The sequence below is a fragment of the Giraffa tippelskirchi genome, chromosome 7 (genome assembly GCF_054371585.1).
Source record: "Giraffa tippelskirchi isolate mGirTip1 chromosome 7, T2T-mGirTip1v1.2.pri, whole genome shotgun sequence".
NCBI classification, from domain to species: Eukaryota; Metazoa; Chordata; class Mammalia; order Artiodactyla; family Giraffidae; genus Giraffa; species Giraffa tippelskirchi.
The window spans coordinates 107617626-107639821 of NC_137281.1; the positions used below are offsets into that span (position 1 = coordinate 107617626).

The 22196-nt window shown below is 38.9% G+C and overlaps 1 protein-coding gene and 1 non-coding gene across 9 annotated transcripts in view; both read right to left on the reverse strand.

The window, feature by feature from the left end:
- ZNF609 (zinc finger protein 609) overlaps positions 1-22196 on the reverse strand; it is a 190727-nt gene that overhangs the window by 16958 nt on the left and 151573 nt on the right. The window lies entirely within an intron of this gene.
- LOC145515993 (small nucleolar RNA SNORA19) lies at positions 10197-10324 on the reverse strand. The gene has a single exon (XR_014061180.1). It is a non-coding gene; the product is annotated as a small nucleolar RNA SNORA19 (small nucleolar RNA).

The following is a 22196-nucleotide window of genomic DNA, read 5'->3' on the forward strand; positions in this document are numbered from 1 at the left end:
CGTCTCTTTCAATTCTGGTTTCCTCGGACACACACATATTTTTTAAAAAAGATTCAATTTGCAAGATTGGTGGAGGCCCTCCAAATACCTAGGCTAAAACTGTTGTTGTTAGTCCTTCCAAATTTCAGGTCTACCCCTTTTAGAAGTCATAAACTCTCACCCTTTGAGATAGTAATAAGATGTCTGATGCACTTGGCTCCTGCTTCTTTTGACCCACAAGTAATAAAAGGAGAGATACTCCAATATTGCAGAGGCCTAACTGCTTCTATTAAAAATAACCACGCTTTTCCTTCTCCTGAACTCTCCTATACCTCATTGTAAAGGCCCCTATCAGGCACCACCAACTCCTGTACCACCTAACTCCAAGGAACAGACTCTTGGGGAGTCATGTGATACAAATAAAGAAAGCAGCAAACCCTGAGGACCTCACAGTATCTGGTTATCTGAAAATGAAGATTTCCCAGAAATGAAGCAATAACATCCACTAAGCCAACTTTCCCAAGATACCTGGACCAGCCCTATTGTAAGTTTATTGCCGAACCTCTGATTATTTGACATAACACTTCAGATGATCTGGAATGTTTAAGATCTTGATAACATATGGACTTTAAATAAGAAGTGATTGAGAATTCTCCCTTCTACCCTCCCTTGTCACTAGGATGTAACCTCAGATAGGTTTCTAATCTGTACTTTCCCTCTGGCGGTAGACCTTACACCCAGGAAAGGTCCTTCCTGGCACTGAGAGACAAAAACCTACTCCAACTAGCTAAACTGACTTTTGGTCAGTGATACTTTCAGAGAAAGATTTTGCTTAAGAGGGAGGGGGGATGTGTAAAAAATTAATAAACAAAAACCTAAGTAGAGCTGCGAGACTTGAAGGCGCTCTTATGCCCTGTGATAACAGCAGAGCCCAACAGGAAGAAGAATGTATCCTTTTCTTTCCTGGCAAGGACTCAATCAGGGTTTCTTTGTTTTCTTTAGCTCCCCAACTTCCATTTCCCATCTATAAAAGTGTTTTCCTTCCCTTGCCATATGGGAACTTGCATGTGGCTCATCACAGTTGCAGACCCCAAACTGCATTTCTCTGTCCTGAATGAACCCTTCTTTGCTGGAGCAATATTTGGCAGTTTTATTTAAGTCAATAAAAGAAAAACTTACAAGTAGTTCCATTCTTATACATAGTGGGAGTCTTACTAGTGTTTGAGTACAGTAATGGTTTATTTTGTGAGTTGAATAAGCATGTACTGTACTCAACTGGGTTAGTAACCAACTGTATGATTCTGGGCAAGCTACTTTATCTTCCTTTGTTGGACTAGACCTCTAAAATTCTGTGATTCTGTGAAAGGCTGTGAAACTCAAGCAATTAAAAGTATAAATGGCTAATAAAATATTATTTCCTATGGACTTTTACCAATGATGAAAGACTTAAGCTAAAGAAAATACAAGGCAAGAAATACAAGGCATGTCATTTCAGATATGATTTACCTGGTAGAAAAAAATTTTATCTGAGTGAGAGTATATATTGGTAAAAGCACTCTGGAAAGCTATTTTATTTCTACCAAACTCATGTATTTCTAAGCAGATCTTATAAAGCTAAACATAATCTACCCTATGACCCAACCTCTGACACTGAAAATAGTGATAGACTTTATTTTCTTGGGCTCCAAAATCGCTGCGGATGATGACTGCAACCATGAAATTAAAAGATGCTTGCTCCTTGGAAGAAAAGCTATGACAAACCTAGACGGCGTATTAAAAGCAGAGACATCACTTTGCTGACAAAGGTCTATATAGTAAAAGCTATGGTTTTTCCAGTAGTCATGTATGGATGTGAGAGTTGGACCATAAAGAAGGCTGAGCTCCAAAGAATTGATGCCTTTGAACTGTGGTGTTAGAGAAGACTCTTCAGAGTCCCTTGGACAGCAAAGAGATCAAACCAGTCAGTCCTAAAGGAAATCAGTCCTGAATATTCATTGGAAGGACTGATGCTGAAGCTGAAGCTCCAATACTTTTTTGGCCACCTGATGCAAAGAGCTGACTCACTGGAAAAGACCCTGATGCTGGGAAAGATTGAAGGCAGGAAGAGAAGGGGACAACAGAGGATGAGATAGTTGGATGGCAGCACTGACTTGATGGACATGACTTGAAATTCATATTGTTGTTGGTGGGTATATAAAGCTGGTTCAGCCCCTGGTGGCAATCTGGCATTATCTTTCAAAAAACATATACTCTTTGACCCAACAAATCCACTTGAAGGTATTTATCCGCAAATATTCTCAGTGTACAAAATGAACAAGGTACTTGCTGCAGCAGTGTTTACAATAGCAAATGATGGGAAACTAACTAAATGTGCTTCAATGAAGAAGCAATTAAATACATTTTTGAACATCCACACGATGGAATGCTATGCAGCTATTAAAAAGAACAAAGCAACTATTAAACAGACTGATGTGGAACAAAGTCTGAGATATACAGGCAAATGAAAAAGAAAAGTAAGATACACAACAGTAATTACAGTATGCTACCACTGTGTAAAAAACAAACAAACATATAAATATCTGTTTATAAGTGCATGGAAGGTCTCTGAAAGGATAAATAAACTAGTATTAGTGGTCTCCCCTACAGAGGGAAACTGGGTGGCTGGAATTCAGGGTAAAGAAACTTGTTTTTCATTGTATATTCATTTTACTGTTGAATTTTTGTACCATATACATGTGTTACCAATTCAAAAAAAGGTAAAAATAGCCATTAATTTTGGTAGGACTATTTCAAAAATGTTAACATTTTTATCCCTTTAGGAAAGAGCACAGGCAATAATATACTTGAAAAGGGCAAATAAGTGGCAGGATGACACCATCTCTGAAATCTGTCTCACTTTCTGTAAATGGGAAATGTCTCTTTATTCAATTCAGAGTATCAGAGTGACTGTGGAAGCTTTAAAGTATGACCACAAATTCTTTGATATTCTTCCCTTCAAAAAGGAGAAGTCTAACATGTAACCCAATGTTCACAACAGCACTATTTACAATAGCTAGGACATGGAAGCAACCTAGGTGTCCATCGACAGACGAATGGATAAAGAAGATGTGGTACATATATACAATGGAATATTACTCAGCCATAAAAAAGAACAAATTTGAATCAGTTCTACTGAAGTGGATGAACCTAGAGCCTGTTATAGAGAGTGAAGTAAGTCAGAAAGAGAAAAACAAATATCATATATTAATGCATATATATGGAATCTAGAAAAAATGTTATTCATCAACCTATTTGCAGGGAAGGAATGGAGATGTAGATACAGAGAACAGACTTGTGGACACACTGGGGGAAAGAATGGGATGATACACTACCATGTGTAACATAGATAGCTGGTGAGAAGTCGTTATGTAACACAGGGAGTCCAGATAGATGCTCTGCGATGCTCTAGTGGGGTGGGATGGAGGGAGAGGATGGAGGCTCTAGAGGAAGGTGATATATGTATAATTATGGCTTCTTTTCATTGTTGTATGGCAGAAACCATCACAACACTGTAAAGCAATTTTCCTTCAATTAAAAAAATATATATCATGGGGAAAAAAAAGAGAGGTCTAATTCTCCTCACCTTGAGTATGGGTTACATTTAGCTACCTGCTTATAACAAACAAGAATGTGGTGGACGTAGCCTTCTCGGACTAGATGATAAAAGGCAATGTTTTTCTTCTTGGATTACTTCTCTTGAGGAAGTTATCTACCATGTCATACGGACACTGAAGTAGCCTACCCTATGGAGAGGTGCATGAAGCCAGAGACTAAGGCCTTCTGCTAACAGCCGTGTGAGTGAGCCAACTTGGAAGTGATCCTCAAATAAGCTTTCAGATGATAGCAGTCCAGCTGACATTTTGACCACAATTTCATGAGCAACCTTGAGACAGAACCAGCTACTTAAGCCATTCTTGAATTGCTGACCCACAGAAAGTTTTAAGTTTTAGATCCTTACATTTTGGGAATAATTTGTTATATAACAACAGAAAACCTATGATAGTATTTTATCCTAAGTCAACAAAGAATTAACTTATTCCTTCATGGAGCAAATACTTACTGAGCTTCTGTTATTTGCCAGGCATTATGGGAAGTATCGACCCTTTGCGACCCCATGGACTGTAGCCTACCAGGCTCCTCCGTCCTTGGGATTTTCTAGGCAAGAATACTGGAGTGGGTTGCCATTTCGTTCTCCAGGAGATCTTCCCAACCCAGGGATTGAACCCAGGTCTCCCACACTATAGGCAGATGCTTTACTGTCTAAGCCACCAGGGAAGTCCAGATTAGCATGCAAATCTCCCTTTCCCTCCTACCTACCTCCGTCGCTCCCTTCAACAAATGAATATCTACTTTGGCTCAGAGTATCTGGGATACAGCAATGCACAGAATTGACAGCTCTTGCTCTTATACAACTTACATTCAAGTGACGGGAGACAGAGAACAAGTAAATATATGTTAGATAGAGTAAGCCCTATGGAGAAAGATGAAAAGGAGCAAAAGAATAAAGAATGTGAGGAATGGGATGTTGCTGTTGTACAGTGAGCAGTCAAGAGAAGCCTTACTGAGAAGGTGACATGCAAGCAAGAGAAACCTGAGTGAGTGAGCCATGAGGAAATTAGAAGGAGGAACACTTGAAGCAGAGGAGAAAGCAGGTACAAAGGCACTGTAGTGAGAATGTGCTTGGCATGTTTTCAGGAAGAGCAAAGTAGAATGAGACTAAAGTGGAGTAAGAAGAAGAGTGGGAAGAAATGAGGTCAGAGATCAGGGCAGGCCAGAAGGTGTAGATCAGAGGTTTATAAACCTTTAATGTCAGGAACCCATAGCAAATTATTTTACCCTTTGCAGACCACACAATCTCTATGGTAACTTCTCAATTCCAGAGGAGGCATGACATGATATTTCGACAGATTGGATACAGAAGTACATATCAGAATCCAGAGTGTCTCCCATTAAGCCAGACATTAAAAAGATCTGTAAAAATGTAAAATAATGCTACTCTTTTTACTAAGTTTTTGTTTTATAAACTATAGTTATTTTTCATAAATATGTTAACATGTAACAGGTTTATTATTTTTTAAAAAAAGATTAATAAATATATTTTTAACAGATTCTGTTTTAATTTCTACCATGGCAAATGTCAATAACAATAATATCAATAGATATTAAACAAAAGCTCTTAGAGTTCCTCAATAATTTTTAAGGACTGCTGACTTAAGGCATACAACCCAAGCATTATTTTACTTCTGCCTTTTTATGGAGATGTTAACTAAGTTGCAGCTATCTTCATGCTGGGCGACAGAAACTTGGGGACCAGCCAGTTCTACCACTATTGTCAGTTTTGCCTTGTGGGGATCCACTTGCCCAGTTGGAATCCTCCTAAGTTATGAGAATTCAGGACCCTAAAGAGAGGCAACTGATGATCTCTAAAGAAAGCATGAAATTTGGGGCAAAATGAAAAGGGATTGGCAGTAAAAAGAGGAAGCAGAGCTGGCTTTCTGTGGCATTTGGATACAAGCCAGTCACCACGGCCTGTCTATTCGGCCTTTGAACTCTCTCTGAATAGTATCTTCTTCCCCATCCCCAACCACAACCATCAGAATCCAAGTCCTCATTAACTTACCTCTAGATTATTCTAACAGACTTTGAATTATGCTTCTAACTCCAATCTTTAATTCTCTCTGTCAATCCAGCCAGTAAACTGCTCTCAGACGAATATGCCTCAAACACTGCTTTCATGCAATGAGCCAGCAAATATACATTACTTATTATACTTCATCATTATGCCAAGTGCTAGTGGAGATTTGAAACTTAACTGAAAATTTTATTCTGTTTGGGGGGAGGGAAAATGAATATATATCAAATCATTATTTTAAAAAATATGCTACACATACTGTGGTATAGACAGATCAGAGAAGAATAGGTAGGATTTTTAACTTTTAAGAGGATCTGGGATGAGCTTGAACACATAAGGAAGAGTGAAGCCATGTGATAATAAGCTGAGGCTACGTGTCGAAGAGCAGGAAGAAGATCTGAAAAAGTCTAATATTTCATGCTAAAAAAATTCTTGTTAATTACTGATTAGTGTACTAATACATTAAAGTAGGTTATAGGGACTTCCCTGGTGGCCCAGTGGCTGAGACTCTGTGCTCCCACACAAGGGGTGCAGGATCAATCCATGGTCAAGGAACTAGACCCCACATGCTGTAATCAAGAGCCTGCACACGAAAACTGACAGATTCCACATTTTTTTTTTTTTTTTAAGCCAGGGTCCCTATCCTGTCTTACAATCCAGCTGGAACAGATAAACACACAAAAAGATAACATACTATCAGCCAGGAGCTGATGAAAAGAGAGTAAAGTTTGGTTGAATGGCCAAATGAATTATACCTTATTATATCATGACATATTTAGTGCAAAAGGAGAGATAGGAAGGATGTGGTATTTGGATTTAAGTGAACTGATATGGTGCTATAGTAAAATCTGTTAACCATTTCTATGCCTTCCTCTAGATGGTGCTAGAACCAGATTGTCTTTTATAACTCAAGTTTCCTTTTACATTATAAAGAGTAAGAGGTAATTTATGACTCATTAACAACTTGATGGCTCCTCTACCAATTTTATTGCCCTTTGGCTTGTATACAGTGTCCAGGATAGTGGGACATCCTGGACACTGCTAATAAATTTAAGTCACAGACAACTCAAACCCCGTAATGGTTTCTTATCCTACAAAGAACTATTTATTCAAAACATTGTACTATTTGTATGTGTTTGGGGTGGAGAAGTGGGATTGTATAATTTTCAGTCTCTGATTTCGGGAAGCATATAATTTAGAATGAAGGGATAGAACTCTTAATATAAAACAGAGGACATTATCACCAGCCTCTAGCAATGTTAAGAGATCACAGAAATAACAAGAGTAGGTAAAAAATATTCTAACCTGCCTAAGGATACAAGGGGTTCATTAAAGATTAGTAATAATTTTTTAAAAAATTGGCTTGAAGTTATTGTTGAATGTACATGTAGTAGTTCCCCAAGACTACAGGCATCTGATATGCCCAGACAGAAGCCCTGTCCAGGAACAGCTATGGTGTGCGTTCTGTACAGACTTCAGTGTCTCATGTAATATGGGGTATAATGATGGAGAGTGACTGAGCTCTAAGATTGCATGTTATAAATTTTTTTTTTTAATTTGAATAACCGAACTCCTAGCATGCAGAAAGCTGAGGATGGTGGGATTGTGGTGATGGCAGTGGTTAATCAGAGAGTAAGGTGAGAGAGCTAACACATAATATGTGAAGAGAAACCAGTTTCCACTTCCTCCCCGAGAGGGGAGCATCTGTAGAAAACTATAGTGTTGATGTCTGGCGAACATAGGTGACACACTTTTAACCAGGCCTTCACTCTCAGTTATCACTGCCAAAGCAGCTTATAAACCTTTAGGTCATTTGTCCTTCTCATATAGTCCTCTTAAAAGCTCCCATTACATTCTTTTCCCTCCAATGCTAGTGATTAAACTGGCTGAGCACTCCCTCCCTCAACTGAAAAGAAGCTAAGCAATGGCTCACTGCTCCTAACTAATCCATTATAATAACAGGTACCTATTGCAGTTACCTGGTCTCCTAGTTAAAAATAACTAGGCTGAAGAAGAGCTGCTGTGGTCTGCTCAGCTGCCTCACCCAGAGTGACCCTTTCAAAAGAAACTGAAAATGAACTGAGCTCTGTAACTTAGCCAAATGTGATCTCTTTCAGTTCTTGATTATATGGCATCTGCTATATCATTCAGTTCAGTCCAGTCGCTCAGTCCTGTCCGACTTTTTGCAACCCCATGGACTGCAGCACGCCAGGCCTCCTTGTCCATTACTAACTCCTGGAGTTTACTCAAACTCATGTCCATCGAGTCGGTGATACCAACCAACCATCTCATCCTCTGTCATCCCCTTCTCCTGCCTTCAATGTTTCCCAGCATCAGGATCTTTTCCAATGACTCAGTTCTTCACATCAGGTGGCCAAAGTATTGGAGCTTCAGCTTCAGCATCAGTCCTTCAATGAATATTCAGGACTGATTTCCTTTAGGATTGACTGGTTTGATCTCCTTACAGTCCAAGGGACTCTGAGGAGTTTTCCCCAGCACCACAGTTCAAAAGCATTGATTCTTTGGTGCTCAGCTTTCTTTATGGTCCAACTCTCACATCCATACATGACTACTGGAAAAAACCAAAGCTTTGACTTTTGGACTTTTGTCAATCAAGTAATGTCTCTGCTTTTTAATACACTGTCTAGGTTTGTCATGGCTTTTCTTCCAAGGAGCAAGCGTCTTTTAATTTCATGGCTACAGTCACCATCCATAGTGATTTTGGAGCCCAAGGAAATAAAGTCTCTCACTGTTTCCATTGTTTCCCCGCCTATCTGCCATGAAGTGATGGGACCAGATGCCATGATCTTAGTTTTTTATTAGTAGACTATCAATAATATCATTATTAGTAGCTATATCATTCGTAGAATTCAACACATGTTGTTTGGTGGGCTTATTTACATATTAACTTATTACACATTATTTATTTGAAGATACTTCAATTATAAAATTTCCTGAATATGAGCTCCCATATACAAATCAAATGTGGAAAAAAAAACTCCACAAATTTCGGAACCAAAGCTGTCTTTTTGGCATTATATGGCAAAAACACATAAAGGTATAAATTTCTTTTAATTCTGGCTCATTTGAAAGTAAGTAGGATTAGCGTTAGGTGAAGTTGTTGATTTAGTGAAGGTTTACATTTCTAACATAACAAATCCATCAATCTTTGTGATTTCTTCCATTTATGCTAAGCATTTTCATCTAGAAATTTGGATATTTACTTATGTATTATTTTAACTGAATGACTTTATAAAAGTTAAAAAAAACACATACCTAAGAATCTTGAATATATATGTGTATTTATATACACATAGATGTACACATAGAACTTATTTTTTCTATTTTGGAAATTATTTTTATTTTAGAATTATTTAAAAAAATCAATATATAATTGACAAGTAAAATTGTCAGACATTTAAAGTATACAATGTGTCAATTCCAGATATGTATACGTTTATGTAAACTTACATTAGAGAGTGTAAGATAGGTCAATCTATTTTTTTTTTTCCCCTCACAGAGGGTTTCTCCAATACCTAGATTACTAAAAAATCCTTTCCATTTCCCTTAGTTTGCATATAAGTTAGGGCTTGTTTCTGGACTGTCAAATTGGTTCTACTGACCCACTGTGTGTGTGTGTGTGTGTGTGTGTGTGTGTGTGTGTGTGTGTGTGTGTGTGTGTGTGTTAGGGCTTGTTTCTGGACTGTCAAATTGGTTCTACTGACCCACTGTGTGTGTGTGTGTGTGTGTGTGTGTGTGTGTGTGTGTGTGTGTGTGTGTGTGTGTGTGTGTGTGTGTGTGTGTGTGTGTGTGTGTGTGTGTGTGTGTGTGTGTTAGGGCTTGTTTCTGGACTGTCAAATTGGTTCTACTGACCCACTGTGTGTGTGTGTGTGTGTGTGTGTGAAGTCGTGGCTGATTCTTTGCGACCCCGTGCACTGTGGACTACAGCCCACCAGGCTCCTCTGTCCATGGAATTTTCCAGGCAAGGATACTGGAATGGGTTGCCATTCTCTTCTCCAGGGGATTTTCCCAACCCAGGGATTGAACCTGGGTCTCCCACATTGCAGGTGGATTCTTTAGCATCTGGGCCACCAGGGGAGCCCTACTGAGCCACTATATTTGCATGTAAAAAATGAAAAATAACCTGTGCTCCCCTGCCAAAACCCCAATGATGCTATATTAGAAGAGGTGATATCTACAAGTTTTCCTTTTACTACATAAATACATGGTAGGTACTCAGTAACTGCTGAACAGGATGAATAACCCTAATACTGGTTCAATCCATCAAGGTAGGGTTTGGATAGGCACCAGATCTCACCTCTGATTGATGGGATGACAAGGGGAATAGGAACTCCTCAACTACTTACTTAAAAATTCCAGTTACTTTCTGATTACCAACCCAGTGTGGTTCACCAAACTTCCAGCAGCATGAGTGTGTGTGTGCGTGTGCACACAGGTTAGAGCTCAGGAAAGAAGTGTTGGAAAGCCTAAGTGACAACATCCTTATCAACAATAATGAGTTTATGGTATTTTTTTTGTTTTTTGCTGTTGTCTGAAGGTGACTGATAGCAATGGGTAAATTAAGTCATGCTGCTAATTTATCTCCAAAGGTTTATTTAACACATCAGAAATATTTTTTCTCTTAACATGAAGGAAAGCCAATGAAGTGTGCTTACATTAAAATGTATTAAAATGTAGTGTAAAGATTTAGATTTTCTTTCTGAACAACAAATACAAGGAAAGGGGGTCTTAAATTTCTGATGCTTCTCTTCAAGTTAAAATTCTACTTCTTCAAAATCACCTTAGGGTTAAACACTGTAAAAACCCAACATGTTTTTATTACATTGGATTCATATTTAAAAGCAAATATCTGAATTTGTCCAACAAACCAAAACTGCAGTCAGTTCAAATTCTTGCCTTTTACTTATGTCCTGCTGTCAGACAAAATCTGTTGTAAGTTTGGCGATAAGCATCCATCTTCCTTTTCCATCTATGAGATGAACCATCAGTAGTATCCTAGACTTTAACCATCATCACACACTGAATATGCCCACTGAATTAAGATTTAGACTCCAATTTAATCTCCTAACTTTGTTGAGGAGGTTTCCCAAATCCTAAATGATACAAAAAGATGCTTAGTCCCACACACAATGGGTTAAACGCTTTGTTGCTTTCTCTGATTTTTTTTTTTTAATTTTTGGTGGGGGAGGTGGTGTGTACATTATTTCTGTGAAGGCTTGATGGCTTTCAAGATAATAGTTTCCACTTACTGTGTTTAAGAGCCATCCATGTATTATCTTATATTTAATCCTCTCAACAACCCCAAAAGTATCATTCCCATTGTACAGATGAAGAAATGGAAGCTTAGAGGAATTTGTTCCAATGTAACATAGCTAAACAAGATGCAAAGCCAGGATCTGAATCCAAATCAGTCTGGCTTTAAACTAGAGCCTGTATTTTTAACTATGCTGTCTCGCAAGATGAGGATATACTTTTTTGGTTCTCAGCAGCTCACATTTCCAGGTGTAAGACACTAAATAGTCCATGTACTGTACTTGAGAATAAAATTGTGGACTAGAGTGAAAGACATCAACACTTACAGGTTTATTTTTGGCTGAGAAGCAGCTCATTGATTTTATGTTTGACCTCTCTCTACCAGAAAAGAAATAGAAGCAGTAATAAAAACTGCATATTGGTGGCAAAGAGAAAAATATATGGAGCAGAAGAGGCAAGAAGCAAAAAGAAAATGTCAAAGTAAGCAAAAGGCACCAAGAGGATAGAAACAGAAAAAAGAACAGGAGATAGAAACTCAAAAGTCCAAAGCTGCAAGGTTATCATGAAACACATGTAGTCATCCCTCAGTATCTGCAGGGGATTGATTCTAGAATACCTCCCACCCCCTGCCCAGTACTAAAATCTGAGAATGCTCAAGTCCCTAATATAAAACAGCACAATATTTGCATATAACCAATGTACATCCTTTCATATATATTAAATCATCACTAGAGTACTTATAATACTTAATACAATGTAAAGCGATGTAAACAATTGTAAATAAAATGCTAGCAGTTCCCAGTGAGTGTCAAATTCAAGTTTTGCTTTTCAGAATTTTTTTTTTCCTGAAGATTTTTGTTTCATGCTTGGTTGAATCTGTGGATTCAGAACCTTTGCATAGGGAGGGCCATGCAAAGGGACCCTTTGCAAAGGGAAATGTGTTCCCTTTGTCTATGAGTATTTTATTGATGACACGAGAAATGAAGCTCAGTTCTTAAAGAGCTGCAAATTCTCATGTCTTGGGCTTCCTAGGTAGTGCTAGTGGTAAAGAACCCACCTGCCAATGCAGGAGACACAGGAGACATGGGTTTGATCCAACTGCAAATATCCGTTGGATTACAGAAAAAGCAAGGGAATTAAAAAATCCACTTCTGCTTCATTGACTACACTAAAGCCTTTGACTATGTGGATCACGACAAACTGTGGAAAATTCTTAAAGAGATGGGAATACCAGATCACCTTACCTGTTTCCTGAGAGACCTGTATGTAGGTCAAGAAGCAACAGTTAGAACCAGACATGGAACAACGGACTGGTTCAAAACTGGGAAAGGAATACGTTACGGCTGTATATTGTCACCCTGTTTATTTAACTTATATGCAGAATACATCATGAGAAATGCTAGGCTGGATGAATCACAAGCTGGAATCAAGATTGCTGGGAGAAATATGAACAACAAGAGATATGCAGATGATACCACTCTAATGGCAGCAAGTGAAGAGGAACTAAAGAGCCTCTTGATGAAAGTGAAACAGGAGAGTGAAAGAGCTAGCTTAAAATTCAACATTCAAAGAAGTAAGATCATGGCATCTGGTCCCATCACTTCATGGCAAATAGATGGAGAAACAATGGAAACAGTCACAGATTTTATTTTCTTGGGCTCCAAAATCACTGCAGATGGTGACTGCAGCCATGAAATTAAAAGATGCTTGCTCCCTGGAAGTAAAGCTATGACAAACCTAGACAGCATATTAAAAAGCAGAGACATCACTTTGCTGACAAAGGTCAGTATAGTCAAAGCTTTGGTTTTTTCCAGTAGTCATGTATGGATGTGAGAGTTGGACCATAAAGAAGGCTGAGCACCAAAGAATTGATGCTTTTGAACTGTGGTGCTGGAGAAGACTCCTGAGAATCTCTTGGACTTCAAGGAGATCAAACCAGTCTATCCTAAAGGAAATCAACCCTGAATACTCACTGGAAGGACTGATGCTGAAGCTGAAGCTCCAATAGTCTGGCCACAAGAGCAGACTCCTTAGAAAAGACCCTGACGCTGGGAAAGACTGAGGGCAAGAGGAGAAGGGGAAGACAGAGGATGAGATGGTCGGATGGCATCACTGACTCAATGGACATGAGTTTGAGCAAATTTGGGGAGACAGTGAAGGACATGGAAGCCTGGCGTGCTGCAGCCCATGGGGGTCACAAAAAGTCAGACATGTCTTAGCAACTGAACAACAAACGAACAACAACTTACCTAAATCAATCATGATACATCCTTAACATGGAATAATGTGTAGCTATGTAAAATGTTATAGCAGACCATTTACTGTTACAGGAAAACGTTCATGGTATTTTCCTCTATAAACAAAGAAGACTACAAATATAGAGAGATGGGCACCAATTTGTTAAAAAAAGTATATGAATAACATAATTATAATAGTGGCTTTATCTCTGGGTGATTTATGATTTTCTTCTTTGAAATTTAGCATTTCTCCTTTTTCTTTGATTCCCAAATTGCCAACAATAAAAAGCTGTTACTTTTTGAAGGGAACCATCTTCACTATTATTTTCAAAACTTTTTCATGAGCTGAAACAGAAACGCTGTAACTCGTATTCCCTCTGCCCCCTAGCTTCTAGTAACTCTATTCTCTCCTTTGGTTTCTATAAATTTGCCTATTCTAGATGCCTCATCTAAGTGAAATTATACATTTATTTTTTTCTGTCTGGCTTATTTCACTTGGCAAAATATTTTCAAGGTTTATACACATTGTAACATGTATCAGAATTTCATTCCTTTCTACTGCTATTCCACTGTAAGTATATACCACATTTTGTTTATGCATTCATCTGCCGATGGACACTGTACTATTTTCATCTTTTGGCTATTGTGAATAAGGCTGCTATGAATATGCCTGTGTACAAGTTTTGTTTAAATACCTGTTTGCAATTCTTTTGGGTGCATACCTACCTAGGAACAGAATTCCTAGATCATTTGTTAATTCTATGTTTACCTTTTTGAGGGACCACCAAACTGTTTTCCACAATGGCGGTAACATTGTATGTTCTCACCTGTGGTCCACAAAAGTTCCAACTTCTCCACACCCTCTCCAACACTTATTTTCCATTTAAAAAGTACAGTCATCCTAGTGGGGTATGAAGTGGTATATCACTGTGGCTTTGATTTGCATTTCTCTTATTAATGACGCTGAACATCTTTTCAAGTGCTTATTGGTCATTTGGCAAAACATCTATTCAAGTCCTTTGCTCAGTTTTGGTTGTTGCTTTTGTTGTTTGTTTGTTTTTTGGCCATGCCACGCAGCATGTAGGATCTTCCCTGACCAGGGATTGAAACCATGACCCTTGCAATGGGAGCAGAGAGTCTTAATCACTGCACTGCCAGGGAAGTCCTTTTACTCAGTTCTGAATCGGGTTGTTCTGTTCTTTTGGTTGTTGCTGTTGTTGAGATGCAGGAGTTCTTTATATATTCTGGATGTTAATTATCAGGTATATTATTTGCAAATATTTTTCTCATTTTGTAAGTTGTCTTTCTCATTATCTTGATACTGTCTTTCGATGAGCAAAATGTTGTAATTTCATGAAATTCAATTTATCTATTTTTTCTTTTTTTGCCCTGTGCTTCTGGTGTCATATCCAAGGAACAAAGCTTACTTGTAAAATCATTTTTTAAAATGTAATTTTAAAAAACATCAGGGGGAAAAAGTAGTTGCTAACAGTGGGGTAGAAAATGTAGGAGGAAGTATAATTTATTTTCTCTCATTCTGAATACAAAGCACAGTACAACACAGCTTAAAACAAAGACAATGTTTTAAGTATCCAGATTCCTCCTTTTACTAGAACATGACCTGGTAGAGGAGCTCTTGGTCCAAAGATATATATAAAAGCTTCTCTACTTCATAAATCAACTATACCTCAATAAATGAAAATAGTTCAAATCAACATTAAAATGTTTTGGGGAATATTGTGAAAATCACCATAAGAATTACTTCCTGTAAAAAAAAGATTAGATTGGATCAAGGGCTCGTCAATTTGTCTCACCAACTACAGATGTCAGATCTTTGGACAGTGTCCACTTTGGACTTAAAAATTAGTACACTTGGCAACAGCCCTTTGGTATCAAATGATTTTATACATTTTATGCAATTTACAATTGATCCCCAAGACTCACATCTCAAGAGAAGCTCTGGTAAAAAGATTTACTCCTGGGTGTGTAAACACCAGTCCTGTTATTTAAAACAAAACAAAACAAACCTGTTTCTTTGTTAGTCTCTTCTTTAAAAAGCTTGTCACCTTAGAAAAAGGGATAAACCTAATGGGAATGGTTAGCAATAAACACTAATGGTTGTTGCTGACACTTTTTATACTAGTGCCAAATTGTTGTTCAATTTAGTACTGTCTGGGCTTCCCTGATGGCTCAGATGGTAAAGAATCCACCTGCAATGCAGGAGACCTCTGGTTCAATTCCTGGGTCGGGAAGATCGACTGGAGAAGGGAAAGGCTACCCGCTCCAGTATTCTGGCCTGGAGAATTCCAAGGACTGCATAGTCCATGGGGTCGCAAAGAGTAGGAAACGACTGAGCAACTTTCACTTCACTTCACTTAGCCCTGTCCTATAGAAGCTGAGTATACTTCTCAGCTGTGCTCTTTGCTTTCCTGGAAAAGTCCTCCTTACCCTTCCCAAGCCTCCTATCTGGGCCATGGTAAATAATCACTATATAAAGCCACCACTAAATAATCAAGAGCCTACTAATGGGCTCTGTGTAGTCCACGTTCTTTCTAAAGGAGAAAGACAGACATGTTTGTCTACTAATGTTAGGAGGGAAATGCATCTGTAACAAATCTCAGCTCCCAGTCAACACTAGTTTCAGGTTTTCTAGTCCCCTCTAGCGACACAGGTAAGAGAAAGAGATCATAAGAAAGTCAGTAAGTCACAACTTCTGGAAATCTGTAAGCATAGCTGCAGTTGGCCAGTAGCAGTATAGTACAGGAAACTAGCTAGGAGGGAGTTACAAGGGGATGTTTGTGAGGAAGGCTGGTTTGAAACTGCGGGTGCTACTACCTCCATGGAAGCCTCAACTAGGGGAATGTAGGAATCGCTCACTGCCCATAGCTTATCTCTGGTACATTACTGAATAATATTTAATCTTGCCAAGTGATAAGAGATTATGCAAATTTCTGAGCACTGTTTCTTCCAGGACAAAAGTTCAAATCACAGATGCAGAGAAAGGGTGAATATAATCAGAAATTCACAAGAGTGAGCAGCATTCAGAAATTCTGAAAAGACCAGGGAAAATTAGGACCATCTGTGTTTCATCTACCAACTAAGATTTTTTTCCCTGTAAATTGGTTATTATCTGAAAACCACTTTTTTATGGGTTTGCTATGTAGTAACATCAGGAACTTTTGTAAAGAGTGCCATATTTCAAGGAAAACTCTAGTCCCAAATCTGTCTACTGCAGTGAAAATTATTAGAAAGAATGTTTTACTATCTATAAATTCTATGTCTTATCAAGCCTCATGCAGGCAGAACCTAAAATCAGCTTAACAGCAACATTTCCAGGTTTTTATCTCACTTATCCTAGGAATTCATTCATCTTCAAGTCATAGATTTGACTGTAGGGAAGGATCAAATCATGTATGGATCTTTTAAAACCAGAAACCCAAATGCAGAAATGTGGTTATTATTCCTTTAAAGAGAATACCTGAATACTTTCAAAGAGAATCTACACTTTCCAGGAGCCCTTTACTAACATTCTAAGTAGAAATCTGTGAGGTTATCCAATAGAGCAATTTGGGATAAAGTCTTCTGCAGATGAAACCTATGGAGCAGTGGTTCCCAACTCGCTGTACATTGGATGCACTTGGAGAGCTTTAAAAAAATACTGACACCTGGCTCCCACCTACAGTCATTCTGATTACATTTAACTAGGTGAGACCTGAGCATCAGGGCTTTTTAAGTCCCCACCTCCACATTCTAATGGGCAGCAAAGATGTTCTAGGAATGACAGAAAACAAAAACCCTAAACCCTTATTTCTGGGATCCTCTGGGGCAGAATGAGCCAAAGAAAGTACAAAGGTAATACCCAACAGCCTGGAACCCTTTTCACATGACTATGTGTTTTCTCTCCACAGAAATTCAGGTAAAATAATAGAGACCAGCTGAAACATCAAAAAAGCCAGAGAGTTCCAGAAAAACATCTATTTCTGCTTTATTGACTATGCCAAAGCTTTTGACTGTGTGGATCACAATAAACTGTGGAAAATTCTGAAAGAGATGGGAATACCAGACCACCTGACCTGTCTCTTGAGAAACCTGTATGCAGGTCAGGAGGCAACAGTTAGAACTGGACATGGAACAACAGACTGGTTCCAAATAGGAAAAGGAGTACGTGAAGGCTGTATATTGTCACCCTGCTTATTTAACTTATATGCAGTGTACATCATGAGAAACGCTGGGCTGGAAGAAACACAAGCTGGAATCAAGATTGCCAGGAGAAATATCAATAACCTCAGATATGCAGATGACACCACCCTTATGGCAGAAAGTGAAGAAGAACTAAAGAGCCTCTTGATGAAAGGGAAAGAGGACAGTGAAAAAGTTGGCTTAAAGCTCAACATTCAGAAAACTAAGATCATGGCATCTGGTCCCATCACTTCATGGCAAATAGATGGGGAAAGAGTGGCTGACTTTATTTTTCTGGGCTCCAAAATCCCTGCAGATGGTGACTACAGCCATGAAATCAAAAGACGCTTACTCCTTGGAAGGAAAGTTATGACCAACCTAGACAGCATATTAAAAAGCAGAGACATTGCTTTGTCAACAAAGGTCCATCTAGTCAAGGCTATGGTTTTTCCAGTGGTCATGTATGGATGTGAGAATTGGACTATAAAGAAAGCTGAGTGCCGAAGAATTGATGCTTTTGAACTGTGGTGTTACAGAAGACTGTTGAGAAGAGTCCCTTGGTCTGCAAGGAGATCCAACCAGTCCATCCTAAAGGAGATCAGTCCTGGGTGTTCACTGGTAGGACTGATGTTGAAGCTGAAACTCCAATACTTTGGCCACCTGATGCGAAGAGCTGACTCGTTGGAAAAGATCCTGATGCTGGGAAAGACTGAGGGCAGGAGGAGAAGGGGACGACAGAGGATGAGATGGTTGGATGGCATCACCGACTCAATGGACATGGGTTTGGGTGGACTCCGGGAGTTGGTTATGGACAGGGAGGCCTGGTGTGCTGCGGTTCATGGGGTCACAAAGAGTCAGACACGACTGAGCGACTGAACTGAAAACTGAACTGAACTGAAACCATTATCAGGCAAGTACCAATTAGGGGAGTAGGTTAGGTAGATCTGATGCTGCTAAAACTCTAAGCAGGAAAACTATATTCAAGCATACGTTAGAGATGTATGGCCAAAGTGGAACATCCACCCAATGTAATCCACTCCACCCCCAGACCATGGAGACCAAGAGGTTGAGGAGGAAAGCTAAAGATCTAACAGTTCCTCCTCCCACCTACAAGTTCCCACACCATGGAAACTATATAAGTGTAACAGAGGTTGCTTCACCACACCCTTAAATCTCACACCCTCCCTTTCCTCTTGGTAAGGCAACCACACCGTATACCCATAGTGAGAGGTGGCTCAGAGAGGCCATCACGCCTTCGGCTGTCCATCTGAAGTCTTTATCTGAAAACCTCTGGGTCTAAGAAGGAAGGTATCATCTCAATGGGACAGTTTTGAGGAAATATTTGCCTGGGGTTGAGATGGAATCACACTTGGCCACAGTTTTACTGCTTTTAAGACCTAGTAGGAAAAATCAAGATAAGAACATAGCTAGGGGATAGCCTACAAGAGGTACTTTTCCTTTCAGCCCTCTTCAGCTAGAGGTTGAGAGAGGTAGGTAACTGCTGAAGCTTCTTTGTCTTGCTGGTAATCTCCACTTGGCATTTTCAGGGTTTGTTAACAGAGCAGAACTGAACCATATTGAGGCTCTCAGAGCCGAGGAGGGGAAGGGGGGAAAAGTAATGTAGGAGAGGAACAGTTGGGATCAGGGGGTGGATGCTCTTCTGCCCAGACTGGCTTGGGAAGTAATGCCTCTCATTAGTATATGCAGTTCTAGATTTCCTTCCTTTCTCTAACTTGTGACAATAATTATTCTGAAATTTTCGATGGCCCCTGTTATGGGCTGAATTGTATCCCCACCACCCCCCAAAAAGGTACACTACTGAAGTCTGAACTCCCACTACTTCAGACTGTGACCTTATTTTGAAACAGGGTCCTGACAGAGATAATCAAGTTTCAGTGAGGTTATTTAAGTGGGCTCTAATCCAATATGACTGGTGTCCTAATAAAAAGGATAAATTTGGACATAGTGACAGATGCACTCAGAAAGAAGAAAATGTGAAGGCACACAGGGAAAAGAAAGCCACGTGAGGGACTTCCTGGTGGCCAGTGGTTAAGACTCCACAATTCCAGTGCTTCCACTGCAGGGGCTGCGGGTTCGATCCCTGGTCTGGGAACTAAGATCCCACATGCCATGGTGTGGCCAAAAAGAAAAAAGAAAAGAAAGCCATGTACCTGGAGTGATGGCACCTATAAGCCAAGGGACACCAAGGATTGATGGCAAACACCAGATGCTAGAAGAAGCAAGGAAAGACTCTCCCCTTGAACTGTCAGAGAGAGCATACCTCTGCCAACACCTTGATTTCTGATTCTAGACTCCAGAACCATGAGATGATAAATTTGTCATTTTAAGTCACCCAACTTTTGGTACATTGTTATGGCAGCCCACCAACAGCAGAGTGGTATTGATTAAACAAGTCAGATTTTACTTTAACTAGCTTCAGTGAATTACTGCCACTAGCCAAGGAGATTATAGTCTAGGTCAGTAGTTCGCCAACAAGGTAGGTGGAAAACGGTGGTGATGGCAGCAAATCATAAATCTTGGGGAACTGTTTCACAATAAATATGCCCAAGCTCCATCCTGAACCTGATGATTCAGAATATGAGCATGGGGGTTGGGGGGGGGAGGGTAGCTAACATGTATTTTAAACAATCTCCTCAAGTGATATCACTGACTTTCTCTGATTTTGCACCACCTGCCAACTGAGTAATACTAGGCTTAAATAAAAGGATAAAACTTTAGATCTTCCCCTGAATTGATCTGTAGATTCAATGCAGTCCTAATCAAAATCTCAACAGGTTTCCCGCCACCTCCCCCAAGTAAAAGTTCACAAGCTGATCCTAAAATTTATATGGAAATGCCAAAGCCCAAGAACAGCCAAGGCAATCCTGAAGTACCATAAAGTTGGAGGATTTACACTACTAGCTAGCAAGACATATAAAGTTATAGTCATTAAGACAGTGTAGCACTGACACAGACTAGACAAATGGATGACTGGAACAGAAGAGAGAGCCTAGAACTAAATCCACTTAAATATCAGTAGATTTATGACTTATGTGACACTGAAGTCCAGTGGGGGAAAGGATGGTCTTTTCAGTAAGGTTCTAGGTCAGTTAGATATCCATATGAAAAAAATAGAATCTTGACTCCTTATTCACACCCTAAGCAAAAATCAAATTCAGATACATTACAGATCTAAAGGTCAAAAGAAAAACAATAACATTTCAGGAAAAAAAAGGAGAATATCTTCATTATTTTGGGAAAGGCAAAGTTTTCTTAAACAGGACACAAAAGCACTAACTATTAAAAAAAACCCCACAAAACGAAAGCAAAAAAACTAGCCTTTATAAAAACAAAGAACTTCCATTCATGACAAGGTACCATTAAGAGAAAATGCAGGAACCAGGAGAAGATATTTATGATACATATATCTAACAAAGGACTCTTAACCATACTATAAACAGAACTCTTAACAAATCAGTAAGAAGAAAACATACAGCCCAATTCAAAAATAGGTAAAAGATCTGAACATGTACTTCATAAAATGGGATATCCAAATGTCCAATAACTATATGATTAATAATTTCATGACTTATCATAGAGATGCAAATTAATACTATAGTGAGATACCATTACCCACCAACCAGAATGGCTAAAATGAAAAAGACATAATGTCAAGTTTCGACAAGGATACAGAGCAACCAGGATTCTAATTGGAAGTAGGAGTTATAAATTGGTTTAGACACTTTGGGAAACTGGCAACATCTATTAAAATTGATCATATGTTTACCTTATGACCTAGGAATTCCACTCCTAAATATATACAGAATAGAAATGTGTACATATATTCCCCCAAAAGACATGTACAAAAATTTTCACAGCAACACTTTTCACAATAGCTCCAAACTGAAAACAGCCCAATGTCCATCAACAATTGAGTAAATAAGTAGTGTTATATTCACAAAATACTGTAAAAAAAAAAAAGAAGAAGAAGAAAGAGAGAATAAACAAAGTACAACTACATGCAACAACATGATGAATTTCACTGGGATAATGTTGAACAGCTACAAGGATATACAAACACACAAGAAAGTACATATTCTATTTGTGTTCAAAATGGGTAACACTAATCTTGAAAATTCAAGGACCTGTATAATACTTATATTTATATTACTGCTGAGTAAGATCTATTAACATAAAAACAAAAACTTTGGGTTTGTGACTCCTGTAGATCAGTGCCAGGATCAGCTGAAATGCAGACTAGTTTTATCTTTTAGGCAGTCTGTCCAGCCGCCAGTGTGGCAGACCAGTCTGGAATCTAAAGCAGCAGCATGTGAGGGTGGGCGTGGGGTTCCCACTTTCTTTCTCCATATTGATACTTGATTTTGGTAGATTTAAAAAATACAACAATTCAAAGGAGCACAGTAAAAGCTAAAAAGCAGAAGGGAGTTTGCTAAATGGGAAGATGCACTGTGTTCCAAGTGTACTGAATGAAATGGGAAAATCTTCAAAAGATGGGAATAATCAGAGTCAAATAAGGAGAAAGCAGGTTGTTCACTGAATTAGCTCAGGGTTAAAACTTTCATTTGATTATGAGTTCAGTGGGGGTAGAAAATTATTTGATAGCAGTCTTTCAGGCTTTTTTGAGACATCCTTAAGAGAAAATAGAGGACAACTTGTGGGAGGGGAACTGCTCAATTTCTCACCATAGCCTTTTTGTCATAGACCTTGTTGCTATGGAGAAGGCCATGAAGGCAGCAACTGAGGGAAATAAAGGATCTGGCAGCAGTAAGCACAGGGACAGTGGTTTAAACAGAAATTCCTTATGTAATTAGCAAGTAGCAGCGCCTATAAATGAC